This window comes from Pelophylax lessonae (assembly GCF_965119305.1).
Source record: "Pelophylax lessonae genome assembly, chromosome: 4".
Taxonomy (NCBI): Eukaryota; Metazoa; Chordata; class Amphibia; order Anura; family Ranidae; genus Pelophylax; species Pelophylax lessonae.
In genome coordinates, this window is record NC_138771.1 from 398,387,652 (window position 1) to 398,410,003 (window position 22,352).

Genomic DNA, 22,352 nt, shown 5'->3' on the forward strand with positions numbered 1-22,352 from the left:
ATGTCCAGATTCTGAAAAATTAGGACACCATAAGATACCAAGCACCCGTTCATGTTATCAATAACTACACAGGTGGCATAGACACAACTGAACACCTGCCAGCTCTTCTCAGCCCTTTACACTATTCACAATACCAACATGTTTATGGTTAGAGGTGCATGTTCTTGCTCAAGTAACACAGTTTACAAATGTTGACTACACTTTATCTACAATGGCAAGTGTCATTGGCAGATGATAATTACCATCTGTCTCCCTGTGAGTGGCACCTCTGCTAACTAGCAAGTTAATACACATGCCCTATCTCGACCGGTTACAGTACTTACATGTAAAGTGGCTAGCAACCAGGGTATTCCGGGTGGCCATACCTGCAGCGGTGCTCCGCCGCCTGGGGGCCGCCAGCTGACGGACCTCTGGCTCCCTCTCCTCCGTCAGCTCCCAGGATTCATCCCGGGCAACGCACATGTTGTGCAACACGCAGCACGCCAGGATGATCTTGGAAGCCTTTGCAGGAGAGTACAGGAGTTCACCCCCAGGCCGGGCCAAGCAGAGAAACCGGGATTTGAGAAGACATATGGTAAACTCAATGATACTCCGGCTTTTCTGCAAGGCCCCGTTGTAGTTCTGTTCTGCTCGGCTCTGGGGGTACCTGATTGGAGCCATCAGCCACGTCAGCTGCGGGTAACCAGCATCCCCTGAAAACAAAAAAATATATACATTAGTTCTTCATATCATGTGACTTTAGATGACTCCTCAAAATGGGAGACAATGATGCATTTTTCTAAACAACCTGCTCATCTCTGTGCAAAAACTCATATGAAACATCTCAACTCTGTCTAACTGCCTAAATCACTAATACAAATGGAAAAAAAGACACACAAAGTGGTGTGTTTCTCTTGCAAGTTCCAACTTGTCCCGTATTTTGTTCCTATTACATTAGCATAGGCATTACTTCTGGAATATATCTTAAACTAGAGTGAGGAAACCAATATTGACTTACTTATGCAAAGTACTTTTGGGATATGGCAATACCATTGGAATCACTTTTATGTTTTGCTTGGGTGGCTATAGGACACCATTTACACATTGGTTAACCACCTTCATTTGACTCAAAGACAACTTTGGAAATCTTGCTGTTGTGAGCTGGTAGGCTGATGATCTGGTTGTGTGCAAACAGCCTGCCAACTCATAACACATACATTTTATGTAGGCTTTTGTCAGGGTCCGGACTGGCGGTAGGTGACTGCACTGGAGGTGGATCCTCTGTGTCAGTGAGGGATTGGCGTGGACCGTACCAGGGGACCGGTTCTAAGTTACTACCGGTTTTCACCAGAGCCCGCCGCAAGGGGGATGGACTTGCTGCGGCGGTAGCAACCAGGTCGTATCCTCCGGTAACGGCTCAACCTCAAAGACAGCTGATTCAGGTGCGGTACAGAAGGACTAGGCAAAGGCAAGGTCAGACGGAGCAAAAGGTCAAGGCAGGCGGCAAGGTTCGTAGTCAGGGGCAACAGCAGAAGGTCTGATACACAGGCAGGGAAAAATACACCAAAAGCTTTCTCAAGGCACAAAAGGCAACAAGATCCGACAAGGACAGGAAGGGGAAGTGGGTTTTTATATGGTTTGGTACTGATTGGACCAGGCACCAATTAGTGGTGCACTGGCCCTTTAAATTTCAATGCAGCGGCGCGCGCGTGCCCTAGGAGGCGGGGCCGCACGCGCCGGGAGGAGGCAGGAACCCGGCGTGTACCAAACGGCCGAGATGACGGGACCCGGCGGGTAAGTAGTGCAGATGCGAGGGAACAGCGCTCACGGTCGGGGACGATGACCGGAGCGCTGCAGCCCGCGGGACGCCTCGAGTGCTCCGGGGAAGCCACGGGACCCGGAGCACTCGGCGGCGTTACAGCTTTGCTTAAATCAGGGTGTACACCGATGTAGCTTATTCCTATGTCTATGTAATCTTACAGTTTATGTTGTTGTGACAAAATAATACTTTACCAATAAGCCACCCTTCGGGCATTTGGCCACTTTCAAACTCCTGGTACAGAGTACTGTTTCGTAACATCCTGGAATCATGGCACGACCCTGGGTGACCAGTGTTGGCACTCATTATGCGTTGTTTGGCGTCACACACCAATTGGACGTTCAGGGAGTGGTACTGCTTGCGGTTCCGGTACTCCATTTCGTGGCTCCTTGGTGGCCTGATGGCTATGTGGGTGCCATCTATTGCCCCTAGGATTTGCGACATGTGTGCCCGCAGGTAGAAGCCCAACTTCACTTCATTCCACTCATTTTCATTCTGTGGCCAGTGGATAAAATCGGGCACTATATCCACTATGGCATTAATGACCAACTGTAATGTTCTGGTACCTCTGGTACCCTTGTCTCCATATTTCTCCTTTCCTAATTGCGTCCCATCTTGTGTAACAAGGGACGCATATACCTTTAAGACCGGATGACATCATTGCCGAGCGCCGCTATGAGCGGCTATTTCAATCGCCGGTTTGCTCTCACTCATCGCTCGTTCAACCGCCATGGTTGGAGCGTCCCGCTGTCTGAAGTCAGCATACCAGTTCGACACGTTCCTGTATCTCGCTACCTGAACCTGTTTTCGGATCCTGTGTCTCGCCACCCGATCACCCCTGGCATGCTGTTTTCACCTTCACCGCATGTTCACCGCACCTACTCCTGTGAAGTCGGAGCTGCTGACATTCTCCCTTGCTGAACTGAAGCCGGAAACCTCGCTGGTGATCCGTATCTCGCTACGGGATCACCCCTCTCCAATGGACACTGTTACTCCTAAACCTATCTAAGTGATAAGTACCCCGCAGGGGATTCTTACTAACCAATCTCCTACTGTCATCTACTGCAATTACCAAGACTATCTGTATCTATCTATTCACTATCATCTGCATAGACTGTTAGCTCTTGGGACTACCTTCAACTATCCTTGCACTAGGTTACTCTGTCTAAGTATACTCCATCTGTGTCCTCTTACCATCTGCACTATACTTGACATCAGAACCTATCTGCTTTACCATCACCTGCAACTCTCCTAATACTACTTCTAGTGCTCACCATACAATAGCCTGTCTCTCATCTGTATATCCTCATATATTCTATCCCTCCATTAACATCTATTAATATATATATGGTATATAACAGGCTGTACACGGTGATGAAGTCCTGAGAGTTGGATATGTTTGTTCAACAGATTCTCTACAAGGCTACTGAGTGTAATAATTCTGCAGCTGTAAATCCATCCACTAACAAAAACGCATGAACGTTACAGATTGAACGAGCCTTTAAAAAAAAAATATGGATTCAGCAGAATTATCCACTCATGTACTACAATTAAAACAGCAAGTAGATGCATTGATCCTTGTGCTTACAGAGGTACAAAATGAAAATCAGACCTTGAGACAGCAGCTTGGCCGTCTCACACAGCCTCCTGCTGCTCAGCCCCGTGAGCCTAAGATAAACCCTCCTATAGTGTTTTCTGGTGATCGGAGCAAATTCCGTGAATTTAAAAACGCATGTTGATTGTTTTTTTTTGTTAAAACCTCTAACCTACACCACTGACCAAATTAAGGTTTGTACCATCATCTCCTATTTAACGGGTGAACCCCGGGCCTGGGCAGATGCTCTCTTTGAAAAGGATGATCCACTCCTTAATTCTTATCCCTTATTTCTAGCACAACTTGCTAGTTTATATGAAGACCCCAACAAGCAGAGTACCGCTGACACCCAATTACGGGCCTTAAAACAAGGAAGGAGACCTGTTGAAGATTTCGTGGCGAATTTTAAAAGATGGTCCCCTGATTCAGGGTGGAACGACACATCTTTGCGAACGCAGTTTAGACTCGGCCTATCTGAGGCCGTTAAAGACGAGCTCGCCCGAGCGGATATACCTGGCACTCTAGAGGGACTGATACAGACCAGTATCAATATTGACAGACGACTACGAGAAAGAAAGGCTGAGAAGATGGGCTCACCATTTTCCAGTCCTTCTCGGATGTTGCCTGCTGACCCTACTCCTATGGAAGTAGGAATGATACGTCCACCTCTGACCCTTTCTGAACGTGCCAGGAGGAAAACCGAACATCTTTGCATGTACTGCGCATCCCCGAATCATTTGGTAAACGGCTGTCCTCTTGTCCGCAGAAAAGAGGGTGAGTGTTCAAATGTCTAGGGGGACTCACAACTTCCTTTTCTAATCCCTATCTTTTTGTTCAATTAACATTGCAGTGGGACCAAACTAGGATCACCACTAAGGCTATGATTGACACCGGATCTTGTGGAAACTACATTGACATTTGTTTTGTCTCCCATAATAAAATACCTATTGTTTCAAAACCCAAACCTGTCTCCGTTAGTTTTATTAACGGTACCCCTTTATCCTCTGGTCCTATCACCAGTTAGACACAGGCACTTCTTGTAACTGCTGACGAGTCCCATGTGGAGACCGCCACCTTTGATGTATTAACTTCACCACATTTTCCAATCATTTTGGGACTTCCCTGGTTACACATACATCAACCAATCATCGATTGGAAAACAAGAACGTCAGCCTTCTCTTCTCACTATTGTGAGACGACGTGTTACCTCCCCACACATGATAGGATCCTGTCTGTACTGCCGGATGACATTATTCCTAAGTGTTATCAGGATTTATCGGAGGTTTTCCTTGAGAAAAACGCTCAAATGCTACCTCCCCTTAGGGACTATGATTGTTGTATCGATTTACTCCCTAATAGCAAGTTGCCTTTCGGACATGTTTATCCTCTCTCACAGGATGAACTCTCTCATCTTAAGGAGTATCTGGATGAGAACTTGGCAAAAGGATTCATCCGACCTTCTACTTCCTCCACTGCTGCTGGGCTCTTCTTCGTCCGCAATAAGGACTCTAGCCTTAGGCCTATCATTGATTTCAGACAATTAAATGCCATCACAATAAAGGATCGTTATCCTTTACCCCTTATTCCTGAACTTATCGAACAGGTGCGTGGGGCTTCTTTCTTTTCAAAATTGGACCTAAAAGGGGCATACAATTTAATTCGAATCCGTAAAGGGGATGAATGGAAGACGGCATTCAGAACCAGATACGGACTGTATGAGTACCTTGTAATGCCATTTGGGCTATGTAATGCTCCGGCAGCCTTCCAACGGTTTATAAATGAGATATTCCGAGACTTGCTTGATGTTTGTGTGGTAGTATATTTGGACGATATACTTATCTATTCTCATTCCTTACCTGAACACATAAAACATGTGAGACTTGTGTTGTCAAGACTACTTGCACATAACTTATATGTTAAATCAAAGAAATGTTTGTTTCATAAAGAGGAAGTACTATTCCTAGGGTATATTATATCTAAAAGTGGAATCAAAATGGACATGAGCAAAATATCCTGCATTCTGGATTGGCCTGTGCCAACCACTCGCAAAGCATTACAAAGGTTCCTAGGATTCTCTAATTACTATAGGAAATTCATTAAGAACTTCTCTGCGATTGTGAAACCTCTCACACAACTTACAAGCACGAAGAAACCATTTAATTGGTCAAAAGAAGCAAATGGAGCATTCTCTCTGCTGAAATCAAGCTTTACTACTGCCCCCATACTATGCCATCCAGACCCATCCCTTCAATACATCTTGGAGGTAGATGCGTCTAATATGGCAGTAGGAGCAGTTCTCTCACAACGACCAACAAACACCTCACCTCTTCACCCAGTTGCTTTCTTTTCAAAGTCATTAGGTAGCCCCGAGGTGAACTACCCAGTAGGTGAGAAGGAGTTATTAGCAATAAAACTGGCGTTAGAGAATTGGCGACATCTACTTGAGGGCACTCAATTGCCAATTCTGATATATACTGATCACAAAAACCTTCAATACCTTCAAAATAATAGAACTCTTTCCCACCGGCAGGTACGGTGGTCGTTATTCTTTCTGAGATTTAATTTTTTAGTGACTTACACGCCCGCAGGCAAAAATAAAAAAGCGGATGCACTCTCACGACTAGCCGAGAAAGATTGTACTGAGGTTCCCTCAGTTCCTATAATAACACTTGAACTTATTATCGGAGTCGTTCGCTCCCTGAAGGAGGAGATTTTGCACAGCATAGGATTGGATTCACCTCCACCACAACTAACTACTGACGCAGAAGGCTTCCTCTACTACAACGATAAATTATACATACCCCCTACTATGCGAACCAAGATCTTAGAATTGTCGCATGATGTACCTATGGCAGGACATATGGGTATGACTAAAACTCTCAGTCTACTCACTAGGCAATTTTGGTGGCCAGACATGAAGACAACCGTAAAAAAGTTCGTTTCATCTTGTGATATCTGTGCAAGGTCTAAAATTGACAACACAAAACCATCGGGGTTACTTTGTAGTTTACCGATACCCCAGGTTCCGTGGGAAGTGGTAACCTTAGACTTCATAGTGGAACTACCACCTTCCAAAGGATTCAACACCATCTTGGTGTCAGTGGACCATCTGACCAAGATGGCACATTTCACTCCTATCCGAAAACTACCTTCTTCCAAACAAACAGCGGAATTACTTGTGAAACATGTCTTTAAGTTACATGGTATTCCAAAAACACTGCTGTCTGACCGTGGTTCACAATTCATCTCAAAGTTTTGGCTAGCTCTATGTCAGATACTGCGAATAGAGCGTAACCTTACTTCTCCCTACCACCCTCAGACCAACGGACAGACAGAGAGAGTTAACCAGTGCATTGAACAGTACCTGCATTGCTATACTTCGTATCTACAGGACGATTGGGCAGATCTCCTCCCGCTGGCGGAATTCGCCTATAACAACGCTACTTATAGCACTACTAAGCAAAGTCCGTTTTACCTGAATTATGGGTTTCATCCCACACTCCTTCCTCCACGTATCTTGCCATCAAGTAATCCAGTGGCATCTGATTATCTTGCCCAGATAAAGGATTCTCTGGGATTACTCAACAATACCATATCCCATGCTCATAGCCAACAAAAAAAGTACTACGACCTTCGTAGGAAACCCTCTCCCCAATATGCCATTGGGGATCTTGTTTGGCTTTCTACAAAAAATCTGAGACTAAAAATCCCTAGTAAAAAACTTGGACGTCTATTTCTGGGACCTTTTCCAATAGAGAAGCTTATTGGAAAAGCTGCAGTACAACTCACATTGCCAGTAGACCTCAAGATACATCCTGTCTTCCATGTGTCTCTACTGAAGCCCCATGTTCCTAACCAAGGAATAAGGCCTACTATCTCACCTCCACCTCCTGTACAAGTGGAAGGCGGAGAAGAATTTGAGATAAAAGAAATTTTGGATTCCCGTTTCAATAGAAGAAGACTCCAGTATCTTGTACGATGGAAGAACTATGGGCCCCAAGATGACACCTGGCTGGATACCTCTGATATACATGCCGCTAGACTGATTCGCAATTCCCACTCGAAATATCCGGAAAAAACAGTTCTAGAGGCCTTCCGGAGCCGGCCTTAAGGGGGGGGGGTACTGTAATGTTCTGGTACCTCTGGTACCCTTGTCTCCATATTTCTCCTTTCCTAATTGCGTCCCATCTTGTGTAACAAAGGACGCATATACCTTTAAGACCGGATGACATCATTGCCGAGCGCCGCTATGAGCGGCTATTTCAATCGCCGGTTTGCTCTCACTCATCGCTCGTTCAACCGCCATGGTTGGAGCGTCCCGCTGTCTGAAGTCAGCATACCAGTTCGACACGTTCCTGTATCTCGCTACCTGAACCTGTTTTCGGATCCTGTGTCTCGCCACCCGATCACCCCTGGCATGCTGTTTTCACCTTCACCGCATGTTCACCGCACCTACTCCTGTGAAGTCGAGCTGCTGACATTCTCCCTTGCTGAACTGAAGCTGGAAACCTTGCTGGTGATCCGTATCTCACTACGGGATCACCCCTCTCCAATGGACACTGTTACTCCTAAACCTATCTAAGTGATAAGTACCCCGCAGGGGATTCTTACTAACCAATCTCCTACTGTCATCTACTGCAATTACCAAGACTATCTGTATCTATCTATTCACTATCATCTGCATAGACTGTTAGCTCTTGGGACTACCTTCAACTATCCTTGCACTAGGTTACTCTGTCTAAGCATACTCCATCTGTGTCCTCTTACCATCTGCACTATACTTGACATCAGAACCTATCTGCTTTACCATCACCTGCAACTCTCCTAATACTACTTCTAGTGCTCACCATACAATAGCCTGTCTCTCATCTATATATCCTCATATATTCTATCCCTCCATTAACATCTATTAATATATATATGGTATATAACAGGCTGTACACGGTGATGAAGTCCTGAGAGTTGAATATGTTTGTTCAACAGATTCTCTACAAGGCTACTGAGTGTAATAATTCTGCAGCTGTAAATCCATCCACTAACAAAAACGCATGAACGTTACACCAACATGAACACCCTTGAAACTGTGGGCTGGCTAATGCCCATTATACTTCCAGAAGTGGCTTGGAAGCTGCCACGCCCTAAGATATACAAAGTGGCCAGCAATCTGGCCATGCCGGGTACCGCATGGCCGCGCTGTGTGTCTGCTTCAATTTTGTTCTCTATCAGCTGGTAGAGGTGTAGAATAGTTCCTCGCTCGAGCCGGAACTTCCTCCTGACATCAGAATCCCGCAGCTTGTTCAAATATATCCTTGGAGCAAAAGTGCGTGGCTGGCGAGGTAAGGGCACACGGACTGGAGGTGCTGCTGCAGAAGAAAAGTTCAATTTGATCTTTAATTGGGTGCAGAGAGCTCTCCAAAACTTTGAGATAAACTGAACGCCTCTATCGGAGACGATATGTGTTGGGAGACCATGGAGACGAAAAATGTGCAAAAAGAATTGCTTCGCCAGCTGTGGCGCAGAAGGGAGACCAGGAAGCGGGACAAAATGTGCCATTTTTGAAAACCTGTCAACCACCACCCATATGACTGTGTTGCCATGGGATACGGGAAGATCCGTGACGAAGTCCATTGCTATGTGGGACCAAGGCTGTTCAGGAACTGGCAGAGGGAGGAGAAGACCTGCAGGCTTCTGGCGGGGAGTTTTATCACGTGCGCAGACAGTGCAGGCCTGAACGAACTCCGTTACGTCTTTCTCAAAGGAAGGCCACCAATAGTGTCTGGCAATTAGCTGAGTCGTCTTTTTAATTCCAGCGTGACCCGCCAGGTGAGAGGAGTGACCCCATTTGAGAGTCCGTAGGCGAAGACGTGGAGGAACAAATGTTTTCCCTGGAGGGACTGATACCAGTGAAGCAGGGGCAGTTGAAATCAGACACTCAGGAGGAATGATGTGTTGAGGAACGGTTTCATCCTCGGAGGCATCGGTGGAACGTGATAGGGCATCCGCCCTTATGTTCTTATCAGCCGGACGATAATGGATTTGGAAAGCGAATCGGGCGAAGAACAATGACCACCTGGCCTGGCGCGGATTAAGGCGCTGGGCAGACTGTAGGTACGAGAGATTTTTGTGGTCAGTGTAGATGGTGATCGGATGAAGGGACCCTTCCAGAAGATGTCTCCATTCTTCTAGTGCCAACTTAATGGCTAGTAATTCACGATCTCCGATGGCATAGTTTTTTTCAGGAGGGGAAAAAGTTTTTGAGAAGAAGCCGCAGGTGATGTTTTTTCCTTTAGCAGACTTTTGAAGAAGAACCGCTCCGGCTCCAACAGAGGAGGCATCTACTTCCAGGAAGAATGGTTTCAGAGGATCGGGCCTATTCAAGACAGGAGCGGAGGCGAAGGCAGCTTTAAGGCGAGTAAAGGCTTCTTCAGCCTGGGGAGGCCAGGATTTTGGATTCGCTTCTTTCTTGGTTAGAGCTACAATAGGCGCCACGATAGTGGAGAAGTGGGGAATAAACTGGCGGTAATAGTTGGCGAATCCAAGGAAACGCTGAATAGAACGAAGTCCTGAGGGGCGTGGCCAATCCAAGACTGCAGAGAGTTTGTCGGGGTCCATTTGGAGACCTTGTCCAGAAACTAGGTATCCCAGAAACGGAAGACAGTTACGTTCAAAAAGCCATTTTTCCATTTTGGCGTAAAGATGGTTGTTACGAAGGCGCTGGAGTACTTGACGAACATGGCGACGGTGTTCCTCCAGGGTGGAGGAAAAGATTTGAATATCGTCAAGATAGACCACTACACAGGTGTACAACATGTCCCGGAAGATCTCGTTGACAAAGTCTTGAAAGACTGCAGGAGCGTTGCACAGGCAGAAAGGCATGACGAGATACTCAAAGTGGCCATCTCTGGTATTAAAAGCGGTTTTCCACTCGTCTCCTTCACGGATTCTGATGAGATTATAAGCGCCCCTGAGGTCAAGCTTAGTAAAGACCTTTGCTCCGTGCAGACGGTCAAAGAGCTCCGAGATGAGAGGCAAAGGGTAGCGATTCTTTACCGTGATTTTGTTAAGACCGCGGTAGTCAATACATGGGCGAAGTGACCCATCTTTTTTGGCGACAAAGAAAAATCCTGCTCCGGCAGGAGAAGAAGACTTCTTGATGAAACCTTTCTTGAGGTTCCCCTGAACGTATTCCGACATGGCCTTGGTTTCAGGAATGGAGAGAGGGTAAATCCTGCCACGGGGTGGTGTGGTACCGGGAAGCAAATCAATGGGACAGTCATAGGGCCTATGTGGTGGTAAGACCTCCGCCTGTTTCTTGCAAAAGACGTCGGTAAAGTCCTGATAGGCCTTAGGAAGGCCGAGCAAGGGTGAGGAGACGATGACTTGTCTAGTAGGTACCGACTTGAGGCAACGAGTGAGGCAGGTAGGCCCCCATGATTTAATGTCCCCAGAGGTCAAGTCGAGGGTAGGAGAGTGGCGCTGGAGCCAGGGCAAGCCAAGAAGGACGTCAGAAGTGCAATTTGGTAGAACAAAAAATTCAATGGTCTCTTGGTGGAGGACCCCTACGGTCATGAGCACGGGTTCTGTGCGATAACGCACGGTACAGTTCAGATTCTCTCCGTTAACTGTAGTAATGAAGAAGGGCTTGACGAGATGGATCACAGGAATGCTAAAGCGGTTGATGAAGGAGGCTTTAATGAAGTTTCCTGCAGAACCAGAGTCCAAGAAGGCCTCTGCAGGGAAGCAGACTTTAGCGGCAGAAGAAATCCGTACTGGAACAATCAAGCGTGGAGAGGAAGACTTTACACCCAGCGACGCCTCTCCTACGTTCACTAGGTGCGAGCGTTTCCCTGACGCTGTGGACGAACTGGACAGTCCTTTAAAAAGTGTTCGGAACTCGCACAGTATAGGCATAAATTCTCGTTCCTCCGACAAGACCTTTCTTGCTGGGTCAGGCGAGCCTGATCCACTTGCATGGCCTCCTCGGCGGAAGGCACAGTAACCGGCTGCAAAGGTTGTTGGAAGAGAGGTGCCAGGCGTGGATATCGCCTGTTGCAAACAAGATTCTTTTCTTGGCGAAGTTCCTGACGTCTTTCAAGGAAGCGCATATCTATGCGAGTAGCCAACTGGATGAGTTCCGTCAGGGAGTCAGGTGTCTCTCGTGCGGCCAGAGCATCCTTGATATGGCTGGATAAACCCTTTTTAAAAGTCACGCAGAGGGCGTCGTTATTCCAGGTCAGTTCAGAGGCCAGGGTGCGAAACTGTATGGCATACTCGCCTACTGTAGCGTCTCCTTGGACGAGGTTTAGCAAGGCTGTTTCGGCTGAGGAGGCACGGGCAGGTTCTTCGAAGACACTGCGGACTTCAGAAACGAAGGACTGGACGGAGGCAGTGGCAGGATCGGCCTTTCCAGACAGTAAACTGACCATGAAGGCCACCTTAGACCGTTCCGTAGGAAACTGGTCGGCCAACATCTCCAGGTGCAGGGAACATTGGGACAAGAATCCCCGGCACATCTTAGAATCCCCATCAAACTTGTGCGGGAGAGACAAACGGATTCTAGCGGAGGTGGCGGCCACCGGCTGCGGAGGAGGAGCGGAAGCAGAGGCAGAAGCAGGCGGCTGCTGCCGTGCGGGAAGAAGCTGTTGCAACATGGCGGTCAACTGTGCCAACTGTTGACCTTGCTGAGCAATCTGCTGGGACTGCTGGGTCGGTAGAGATGTCAGCGAGAGTAGGCAGGGGAACATTAGCGGGATCCATGGCCGGATCTACTGTCAGGGTCCGGACTGGCGGTAGGTGACTGCACTGGAGGTGGATCCTCTGTGTCAGTGAGGGATTGGAGTGGACCGTACCAGGGGACCGGTTCTAAGTTACTACCGGTTTTCACCAGAGCCCGCCGCAAGGCGGGATGGACTTGCTGCGGCGGTAGCAACCAGGTCGTATCCTCCGGTAACGGCTCAACCTCAAAGACAGCTGATTCAGGCGCGGTACAGAAGGACTAGGCAAAGGCAAGGTCAGACGGAGCAAAAGGTCAAGGCAGGCGGCAAGGTTCGTAGTCAGGGGCAACAGCAGAAGGTCTGATACACAGGCAGGGAAAAATACACCAAAAGCTTTCTCAAGGCACAAAAGGCAACAAAATCCGGCAAGGACAGGAAGGGGAAGTGGGTTTTTATATGGTTTGGTACTGATTGGACCAGGCACCAATTAGTGGTGCACTGGCCCTTTAAATTTCCCTAGGAGGCGGGGCCGCGCGCGCCGGGAGGAGGAAGGAACCCGGCGTGTACCGAGCGGCCAAGATGACGGGACCCGGCGGGTAAGTAGTGCAGATGCGGGGGAACAGCACTCACGGTCGGGGACGATGACCGGAGCGCTGCAGCCCGCGGGACGCCTCGAGTGCTCCGGGGAAGCCACGGGGCCCGGAGCACTCGGCGGCGTTACAGCTTTGCTTAAATCAGGGTGTACACCGATGTAGCTTATTCCTATGTCTATGTAATCTTACAGTTTATGTTGTTGTGACAAAATAATACTTTACCAATAAGCCACCCTTCGGGCATTTGGCCACTTTCAAACTCCTGGTACAGAGTACTGTTTCGTAACATCCTGGAATCATGGCACGACCCTGGGTGACCAGTGTTGGCACTCATTATGCGTTGTTTGGCGTCACACACCAATTGGACGTTCAGGGAGTGGTACTGCTTGCGGTTCCGGTACTTCATTTCGTGGCTCCTTGGTGGCCTGATGGCTATGTGGGTGCCATCTATTGCCCCTAGGATTTGCGGCATGTGTGCCCGCACGTAGAAGCCCAACTTCACTTCATTCCACTCATTTTCGTTCTGTGGCCAGTGGATAAAATCGGGCACTATATCCACTATGGCATTAATGACCAACATGAACACCCTTGAAACTGTGGGCTGGCTAATGCCCATTATACTTCCAGAAGTGGCTTGGAAGCTGCCACGCCCTAAGATATACAAAGTGGCCAGCAATCTGTGTGTCCGCTTCAATTTTGTTCTCTATCAGCTGGTAGAGGTGTAGAATAGTTCCTCTCTCGAGCCGGAACTTCCTCCTGACATCAGAATCCCGCAGCTTGTCCAAATATATCCTTGGAGCAAAAATGCGTGGCTGGCGAGGTAAGGGCACACGGACTGGAGGTGCTGCTGCAGCTGCTTCCCCAGCACCTGCTTCCCCACCTACTGCTGCCTCCTGTGCTATGGCCTCCTCAAACAGGGCACCGATAAAGGCTAACATCGCACCTTCTAAAATGCTTGGGGTTTCGTTCTCCATTTTGAGATCGCAAATTCACACATGCGCAGACATATATAGAAACGGCCGGTAATTGCCACACCTGTGAGCCTGCTATAAAATGACCCACAACGTCCATTATCTTTAGGTAAGACAATTGTATCTCTCTCTCAAAATATATATATATATATATATATATATATACAGTGGAACCTTGGTTTACGAGTATAATTCGTTCCAGCAGCTTGCTTGTAATCCAAAACACTCGTATATCAAAGCAACTTTTCCCATAGGAAAGCATTGAAACTCAGATGATTCGTTTCACAAGCATTTATAGTAATATAAAGATATGCTGTTATATATAAAGTAGTACATTACTGTACAGTATAAGTATGCCATCTCCTTTGTTAAACATTATGTGTCCCTGTGTTCGTGCTGTACATAACAGATGCCGATTATACTGTATTAGTACTTGTCTGGCTGTTCACTCACTTCACTGCAGCCCTCTGCTTCCTCCTCCCCTCCTCCTCAGATGACGTCAGAAGGAGTGATCGGCCCCTCCCGCCGGGTAGAGCACAGAGCCGAGGCAGAGAAACAAGGAGACACATACATACAGTAAGTGCAGGGACACTCTGAAACAATATAAATCAGCATGTTTATACACTGTACAAGCACTGGGACACATAATGGTATGTGAGAGAGTGCATTTACAGAGGGGATGGCATGCTTTTAGAGTATAAAACTGCTCGTATATCAAGACAGTGCTCGTATACCAAGACAGTTTTTTTAAAAAAATGTTGCTCGTCTTTCAAAACGCTCGTAAACAAAGGTACTCGTAAACCAAGGTTCCACTGTATATATATATATTTATATATATATATATATATATATATATATATATATATATATATATATATATATATATATGTCTGTCTGTGTGGTCTTGCTCACCGTTATTGTTTCCTGAAGGAGATCATTTGTACTTATCTTGGGTGTGCTTTAGTTGTCTATGGTGAATCCCCTCCAACCCACAATACCTTGGGAACCCCTCAAGTGTCTTTTAATCATTGTCAGTTGGCCCCATGTGCATGTGGTTTTGACATGTGTTTTCTCATGTTTGGTAAAGGTGTGCAGTCTAGATTTGGCATCTAAACCTGCCCCCTTACCTTCCCAGCTTCCAAAGACCCCATTTTTGCTTTCCTGCTAACTTTAATTTATTATGTGCACGTATGTAGGTCATTCGATTTCTCATGTATGTTTAATGTTTGCAGCCTCCTTTTGCCTCTAAAATCTTCCACCACTACCACCACCAAATATACCTCATTTGTGCCGTTAGGTAAGTGTTTGGAGGGCCTCGTGTGATGTTTGACCATATGCGTTTTCTAATTTTTTTTTATTTCTTTGCAGCCTCCTAGGCTCTGATTTGCCACCACCACCACCACCAAATACAGTCTGTTTGTGCCGTTAGGTAAGTGTTTGGAGGGCCTCGTGTGATTTTTGACCATATGCGTTTTCTAATTTTTTTTTATTTCTTTGCAGCCTCCTAGGCTCTGATTTGCCACCACCACCACCACCAACACCAAATACAGTCTGTTTGTGCCATTAGGTAAGTGTTTGGAGGGCCTCGTGTGACGTTTGACCATATGCGTTTTCTAATTTTTTTTTTATTTCTTTGCAGCCTCCTAGGCTCTGATTTGCCACCACCACCAACACCAAATACAGTCTGTTTGTGCCGTTAGGTAAGTGTTTGGAGGGCCTCGTGTGATGTTTGACCATATGCGTTTTCTAATTTTTTTTTTATTTCTTTGCAGCCTCCTAGGCTCTGATTTGCCACCACCACAAACGCGGCTTTGAAACCAAGCAGTGGCTAGCTTTGGTAAGTGTGTTCTGTAACTGCTCACTAATTATACTGTATATTAAGAGCATTCTGCAACTCATGTTTTTTTCTGTTTTCTCTTTCCTTTTTTCTCTTTTGTCATTTCAGATTTAGGCGTTTGGGGCTATTTGCTGCTGCTGGACAGCCAGATTCTCTGCCCACCTTGTGCTCCCATGGCCCCACCCACTGGAAGGCCTAGGAGAAGTAGTAGGGTGGCCAGGGGGGGCAGGGTGGGCAGATCGTCTGGCTCTGGTGTGAGGGAGGCTCCAGCTGTATCCAGGAGGGGGTCCACCGTCTCCAGCCCGGAGGAGGAAGCCGGGGGAGGTGTTAACACACCAAATGAACAAGCTGCCTCTTCTCCCAGTAGTCCTGGAGAGGGTCCTTCCACCAGAGGCAGCTTGTCCACATTACACCGGCTTCCCCGTTTCACCCCCAATCAGAACCGGGTCCTGGTCCAGGCCTATATGGCCAGATATGATCCGATACATGGGACAAGGGCCCCGGCTACCTCTGTCACTGAGAGGCGAAGTTTGTGGGATGAAATCCGGGATGCTGTAAATGCACTGGGTGGTCAACGTCGCCACACTGACAGTGAGCGGAAGAGGGTCAACGACATCCGTGGGTCCGTTCGGAATAAGCTAATTGCATGGGCTGCGGAGGGTCTTTATGACCGACAAGGTCCACTGGATCCAAGTGCACAAGCTTCTCTCTGGAATTACGAAGTACCTTTTTTGAGGATTCTAGGCCCCGATACCATCTTTTCCAGAGAAGACGTAGATTTGGATGCTTTGCGCCAAGGTCGGATATTAACTTGGATGTCAATTGTGTGAGTTGTTGTGAAAAGATTAACTACTATCCTATGTGTGACATGAATAGACTTTTATACTTGGCCTTCCAATTGTCCTTTTTTCTTTTCCCCAACCTGCAATTTGTTCACCTGTAGCACGGATCTCAGCCCCTCCACAGCCCATGCAGCTTGGCGACCCAGGCGGACTCACGGGTGCTGACATCAGTGATGACCCTCCTCCTGGTAGGTCCCATATCGTACTGTGCCAAACAATGTAGATGTATATTTTATCCTTTCCAAGATAGCTCATATTGCTGTGTCCTCTTTACAGAAGATCAGCAGCAGGGAACCCCCCCAGTGCAGCAAGGCCTGGAGGAAGGTGTTGTATGTATAGCAAATGTATCTTTTTAGGAATCTTATTAACCCAATTAACGCACATGTCTTTTCTTTAGAAAGAGTGTTGCTTTTTAGATGTTTACCCTGCAAAACACCATTGTCAGCATTAATGGGTGCCGTAATTAGTATTCAGACCATGCCTTCTTAACCTTTGGGAGGGTTTTAGCAAGTGTCCTATGAGCCCAGGAAAGCACTTTTGAATGTTTGGCCTCAATGCTTAATTCCTGAAGCTAGGAGGGAAATCTGGTCCTAATCATTACTGCCTAAGGTTATGTACTAAACCTGTTTTGTACTTTTTTTTTCAAAGAACATCAGGCCCCTCTTGAAGTAGCAGCTGAAGTTGGATCAGGAGCTGGCGACGATTCTGCATCCAATGCTGGGGTATGTGATATAAGGGAACAAGGTGCACATGTAACATTTCAATGGTAGTAATGTTTTTGGGCTAGATGTGGCTTACATTGTGTGTGTTAAATTTGTGCTATGACATTCTGACGATGCACCAGCACAAGAGTTAGATCTTGAACGTCAGGGAATTATGTTATAATTTGGGGTGCCACAAATGTGCCAAAAACATCCAGGACCTTTAAAGTCCGGCCAGTCTTTGATTTTCCAGGTCCAAATTCATGTGTGTCGTTTTTTTGGGTTGTCCTGTAGCCGATTGATGGTGAGATTTTAGACAACATATGTAGATGTTGAAAGTCATTGGTGTAGTAACAGACTTACCAAAAGCAGAAACAACCTACCACACCAGGGTTAATTGGGAACAGCTTCATGTCGAAACGGTTTTGCCTTTGTCATATTAGTCATACCAACATAATATGTACCCATTATCAGAAGTGTTGCTAGCTTGGATAATATTACAATGAACAAGTACTTATTAGAAGCACATCCAACTTTTCTACGTTCTGCTTGGGGTGTTAAGTTGTCAAACTAATCTGAACTATTTAGTAATGATGTTTTATAAAGATTTGGTCTATTTCTTCTGATTTCAGGCAGCCTTGGATGCAGCGGGATTGTCACCTACCCCACCTCGTCCATCTCTGCTGGATGTGGCCCAGATGCTGCTTGCCGAGTATCGGCTCCAAAATGAGTTAAGGAGGCCTACTGAGCAATCTAGTGAGGTAGTACGGCTGCTAGGGCTCATACAGGAATCTGTAGCAACGATGGTACAGGTTCAACAGGATATGCGTGACTGCTTGCTAAGTTTAGCAGACCAGCATCAACGGGATCGGCAAAGTGTTGACACTCAGGTGCTGGCCACACGCCAACGCCTGGTTGGAGCTGAAAATGCCCCATTGGCAGAGCCCTCCCAAACATCACAATCACCTGCCACTGCAGGTTGTGGTAGTGGGAGGGAGATGCCAGTGTTGGCCACTTGGCAGGCAGCTGGGGAGGGGACAATTCCTCCTGTAGCCACTCCCAGCACTTCACACTCCCTTCGGAATCCCACACCCCTCAATGAGCAATCCTCCTGCACAACCTCATTGCGCACTGGTTCCACAATACCCCTTCCAACAGACTACACTCCCTCCACACCTTTCTCGACTCACTCCTCCCCAGGCCGTCCCCCTTATTTGTCACCACTCCGACATCTCCTTCCCCCCCACACAATGGCCCACAATATCCAACAATCCAGCACAAGTCCCCACACATCTTCACAACCCTTGCACCACCAGCAGCATCAAGTAGCCTGGGTGCAGCAGCCACAGACGCAGCAACAGCCGCAGCAACAGCCACAGCCGCAGCCACAGCCACAGCCAGAGGCACACCTACAAAACCTCGTTCAGATGGGACAAATTGTACAAGGTCTGAATCTGAACCAGGAGCAGACCGTCCGTTTGGCCCAGCTATTGTTGGCAGGAACTTTCCCAGGGTCAAGCACCACTCCTCCTCAACCCCCTTAATTTTATATTTGTTTTATTGTTTTGTTATCTTTTTGTTATATGACTTAGACATGTGACCATTGGCCAAATTGTGGGGCCATTTTTATGTTCAATTTGAGGGTGGCAGGATATGATTTTTTATTGTTTTTTTTGGTGATGCAATACAATTATTTTGAAAATGATTAGTTTGTGTTTGATCTTTGTTTTTTTGGGGAGTGTTGGTGGCCAAGTAAGGGCCCTGGTTAATGTAGGCATTTCTACACACGTTGAGGAATTGTTAGGGTAAGTTGGCGCTGCCAATACTAATAATAAATTTACGGGAGATTAGTCTATCTTGCGAGAACTGGGTAAGTGTGAATGGTAAAAAGTAGTGATAAATGTTAGCACTGCCAATGATATATGTAGAGAGAGAGATGATAGCCCTTATAAACTCCCAATGGTTCTGGTATTATGCCACAGTTGTGTCTTAAACAATAGTTGGTAAACACTTGACACTTTAGGTATAATTGATATTCAATAAATAAGATAAGAATACATAAAAAATGTAAAAACAATAAATATAGTGCAAACAATCACGGTGGTAAGTGGTGAGTGTTAAATAAATAAATAAGGTGACTGGTGTAATAAATAAATTAAACACTAGGTGGCAGTGCTGGTGTAGAATGGCGAATATAGATATCCAAGTGAGACTGGATAATAATTATATGAATACGTGGTAAAAACTGTGCAAGTGATATATACCAATCAATAAATTAATAAATAAATATCTCTAAAACATTCCACAGTGTAGTAAAAATATGGATATCTAAGTGCAAATTAATATATTATAAATGTACTGAATAGTGCCAAGTGAAGTGAGGCAATATTTGGGATCTCTAAAAAACACTCATAGGGATTCCCATTGCTGATGTAAATATTTGTCTGGTGACTATAAAAATAAATATAAATTGAATAGACCGAGAAATAAATAGTCCATAAAAAATATATGGTGAAAAAAATCCACAGGAAATGATCAAATATTGATCTTCAGAAAAAGTGCGGCAGTAAGGTGAAACTAAGTGCCGGAAGAAATTCCTTAGATGGAGGGGGTGAGTCCCAGTGGTGGATACAAGATGTGGGTGCCGGGTGAGGGAATTCCGTGCTCCCCTTTCAATTATGCCCGCACTCACCAGAGAGCGGCACCCCTACAGGGGTAACCAGCGTTGTATTATTGGGGTGATCCTCGGTGAATCTCGGTAGAGCTCTCCGATCCTCCTGGGGTATATCTTACTTCCTCCCTCCAGTGATTGGTGGTAAGCAAGCGGTAGTAATGTGGGGTATCAAAAAGCAGATCTCCAGAGTGTTGCAAACGGTATCCGAAAGTATATGAATAGAGAACACTAATATAGTGATGTACCGTTTAAATAATAATTTATTTTCCAAATAAACACAAAGTACTCACATTTAAAATACTGATACAGCATCCGTAGGTGTGTAGGGACCGCGAACCCCTCGTGTAGCGGTGTTCCGGGACGCCGTGCGTCTCACCAACCGGATGTGCGTCTCACAGGGCGGAACTGACGTGCCTACGCTCTACGCGTTTTGTCAGCAAACTGACGTCATCAGGAGCAGCGTAAGGCTACGTGAGTCCCGCTCATATAAATAATAGCAGGTTACCTGGCAACCGGAACGAGCCTCCAATCCGGAATCATCGGTTGTCAGGCAGAGCTCGGTTATGTAAATTTAGACGAAGGAATAGGGAAATGTTCAACTCCACCCAATTTTTTCTGTATCCAATGGGCATGTTTTAAAAAACGGCTCAACAGTTACTAGGAAGAAATCTCGTATGCAAATTAATTTATTATGCGGCCACGGGTGAAAAACCTGATTACCATTAGTAACTGGAGGGTGTAAATTAATATAAAAGGAGCACCCGATTATGTGATGTTATTTTATAACTATTTAAATGCACACATAAGGGAGGACAATGGTATAATGAATGGGTTGATGCCATCAGTTATATATTTATAAAAACAAGGCATCAGTTATATATTTATATTCGTAAAACCAAGGAAAAATTATTACATATCTATATATAATATTTATAATAAAAATTATTAAATATCTATACTTATAAAAACAAGGCATCAGTTATATATCTATATTTATAAAACCAAGGAAAAATACTTGGTGACGTGTGCATATAAGGTAAATGAGATTTATTATTATTAATAATTGAGGAAACCATATTTTAAAGGTGATCAAAGGCAATATTATATTATTAAAATTAATCAGGTTGGATTTTAAATTATTAGTTGCCAAACAAATATATGTGTGGGATATAAATGTAAAGGGGTGAATCATATATTTTAGTTGAATAAAGGTCAAAGGATCTATTTTAATGTAATCCTCGGGTATAGGGATCTATTTATAAATTTTGAGATATTTATATATATATATATATGTAACTGTGATAAAGTATGTGCTTTTATATATACTTTGTAATAGGACCAGATGCAGCCCAATCAATAAATTCCTGTGGGCAGGTAACCTACTAAGCAATACATATATACATAATTTATATTGGCAATATTCTGGCAATCAACTGACCCATAAATGCATATAGAAATAAATGAATGTAAATGCAATATCTTTGTTGTAAATAGTTATGCAACATTTTGTTTTAAAGTGGCGTGATATAAGAACCATAAATTTATTATAATTATAAAATCTCTGAGGAAAAGAAATTTGTATGTGTGTAAAAAAGGCATATCTAAATCGGATAATATCTAAGAAAATGGTTAAAATGTCTATATACAGAGGGAAGGCCATATAATAGGGACCCAAAGATTATTTTCAATGAAAATTAATACAGACCGTATCCGTAAATGTACGAGTTTGAGAGGGTGTATAGAGTGAGATCATGTTCTCATATATGGGAGGAGCCATATGGTAGAGAATATAAATATAGTAAAACTCGAGATGTTCGTCAGGTAAGACAGTATGTTTGATCTTCAGAAAACGTGCGTATATTTTAAAGATATGGTAGACTATGGTATTTTCAGGGATGAAAAATTATAAAAGATTGTTAAAAAATGTAAAATTATTAAAAACTGTTAAAAATCAGAAATAAAACAGTTCAAATCTATGTCCAGATTGAGTCCTCCAGGTTGTAGGGACTCCAACAGATATATCCACTTTGTTTCGTTTTGTGAAATTTTTCTGGTTTTATTTTCACCTCTCCAATGTTCCTTAATCGTGTCTATTCCGTAGAATACTAACCCTTTGGGGTTCTGATTGTGCACATTTCTAAAGTGTCTGGATAGACTGTGCTTAGGGAATCCTCTTTTGATATTCCCAATGTGTTCCCTAATACGGACCATTAGAGGTCTGGTGGTTCTGCCTATGTACTGCAGTTTGCAAGGACACTCGACGATATAAGTAACATGGGTACTGTGGCAGGTGATTAAGTTTTGAATTTTGAAGGATGTCTTATTCACATTGGATTTAAATTGCGTAGGCCAAACATTTGCGGCATCGTATAAATCCCTTCAAATCTGGAAAAATCTTTATTTCCTTTGGGGGATTCACTACATTGTGAACCAATCTGTTTCTTAATGTGGGTGCCTTACGATAAATGAATTTTGGCCTGTTTGGTAAAATTTTAGAAAAAGTCTTATCTGATTTTAAAATCGGCCAGTATTTTTTAAAAATCTTTTCCACTGACCTATATTGTTTGTTAAAACCGGTTATAAAAGCATATTCGAAATTTGTGTTATTATTTCGAGTCTTTGTTTTTA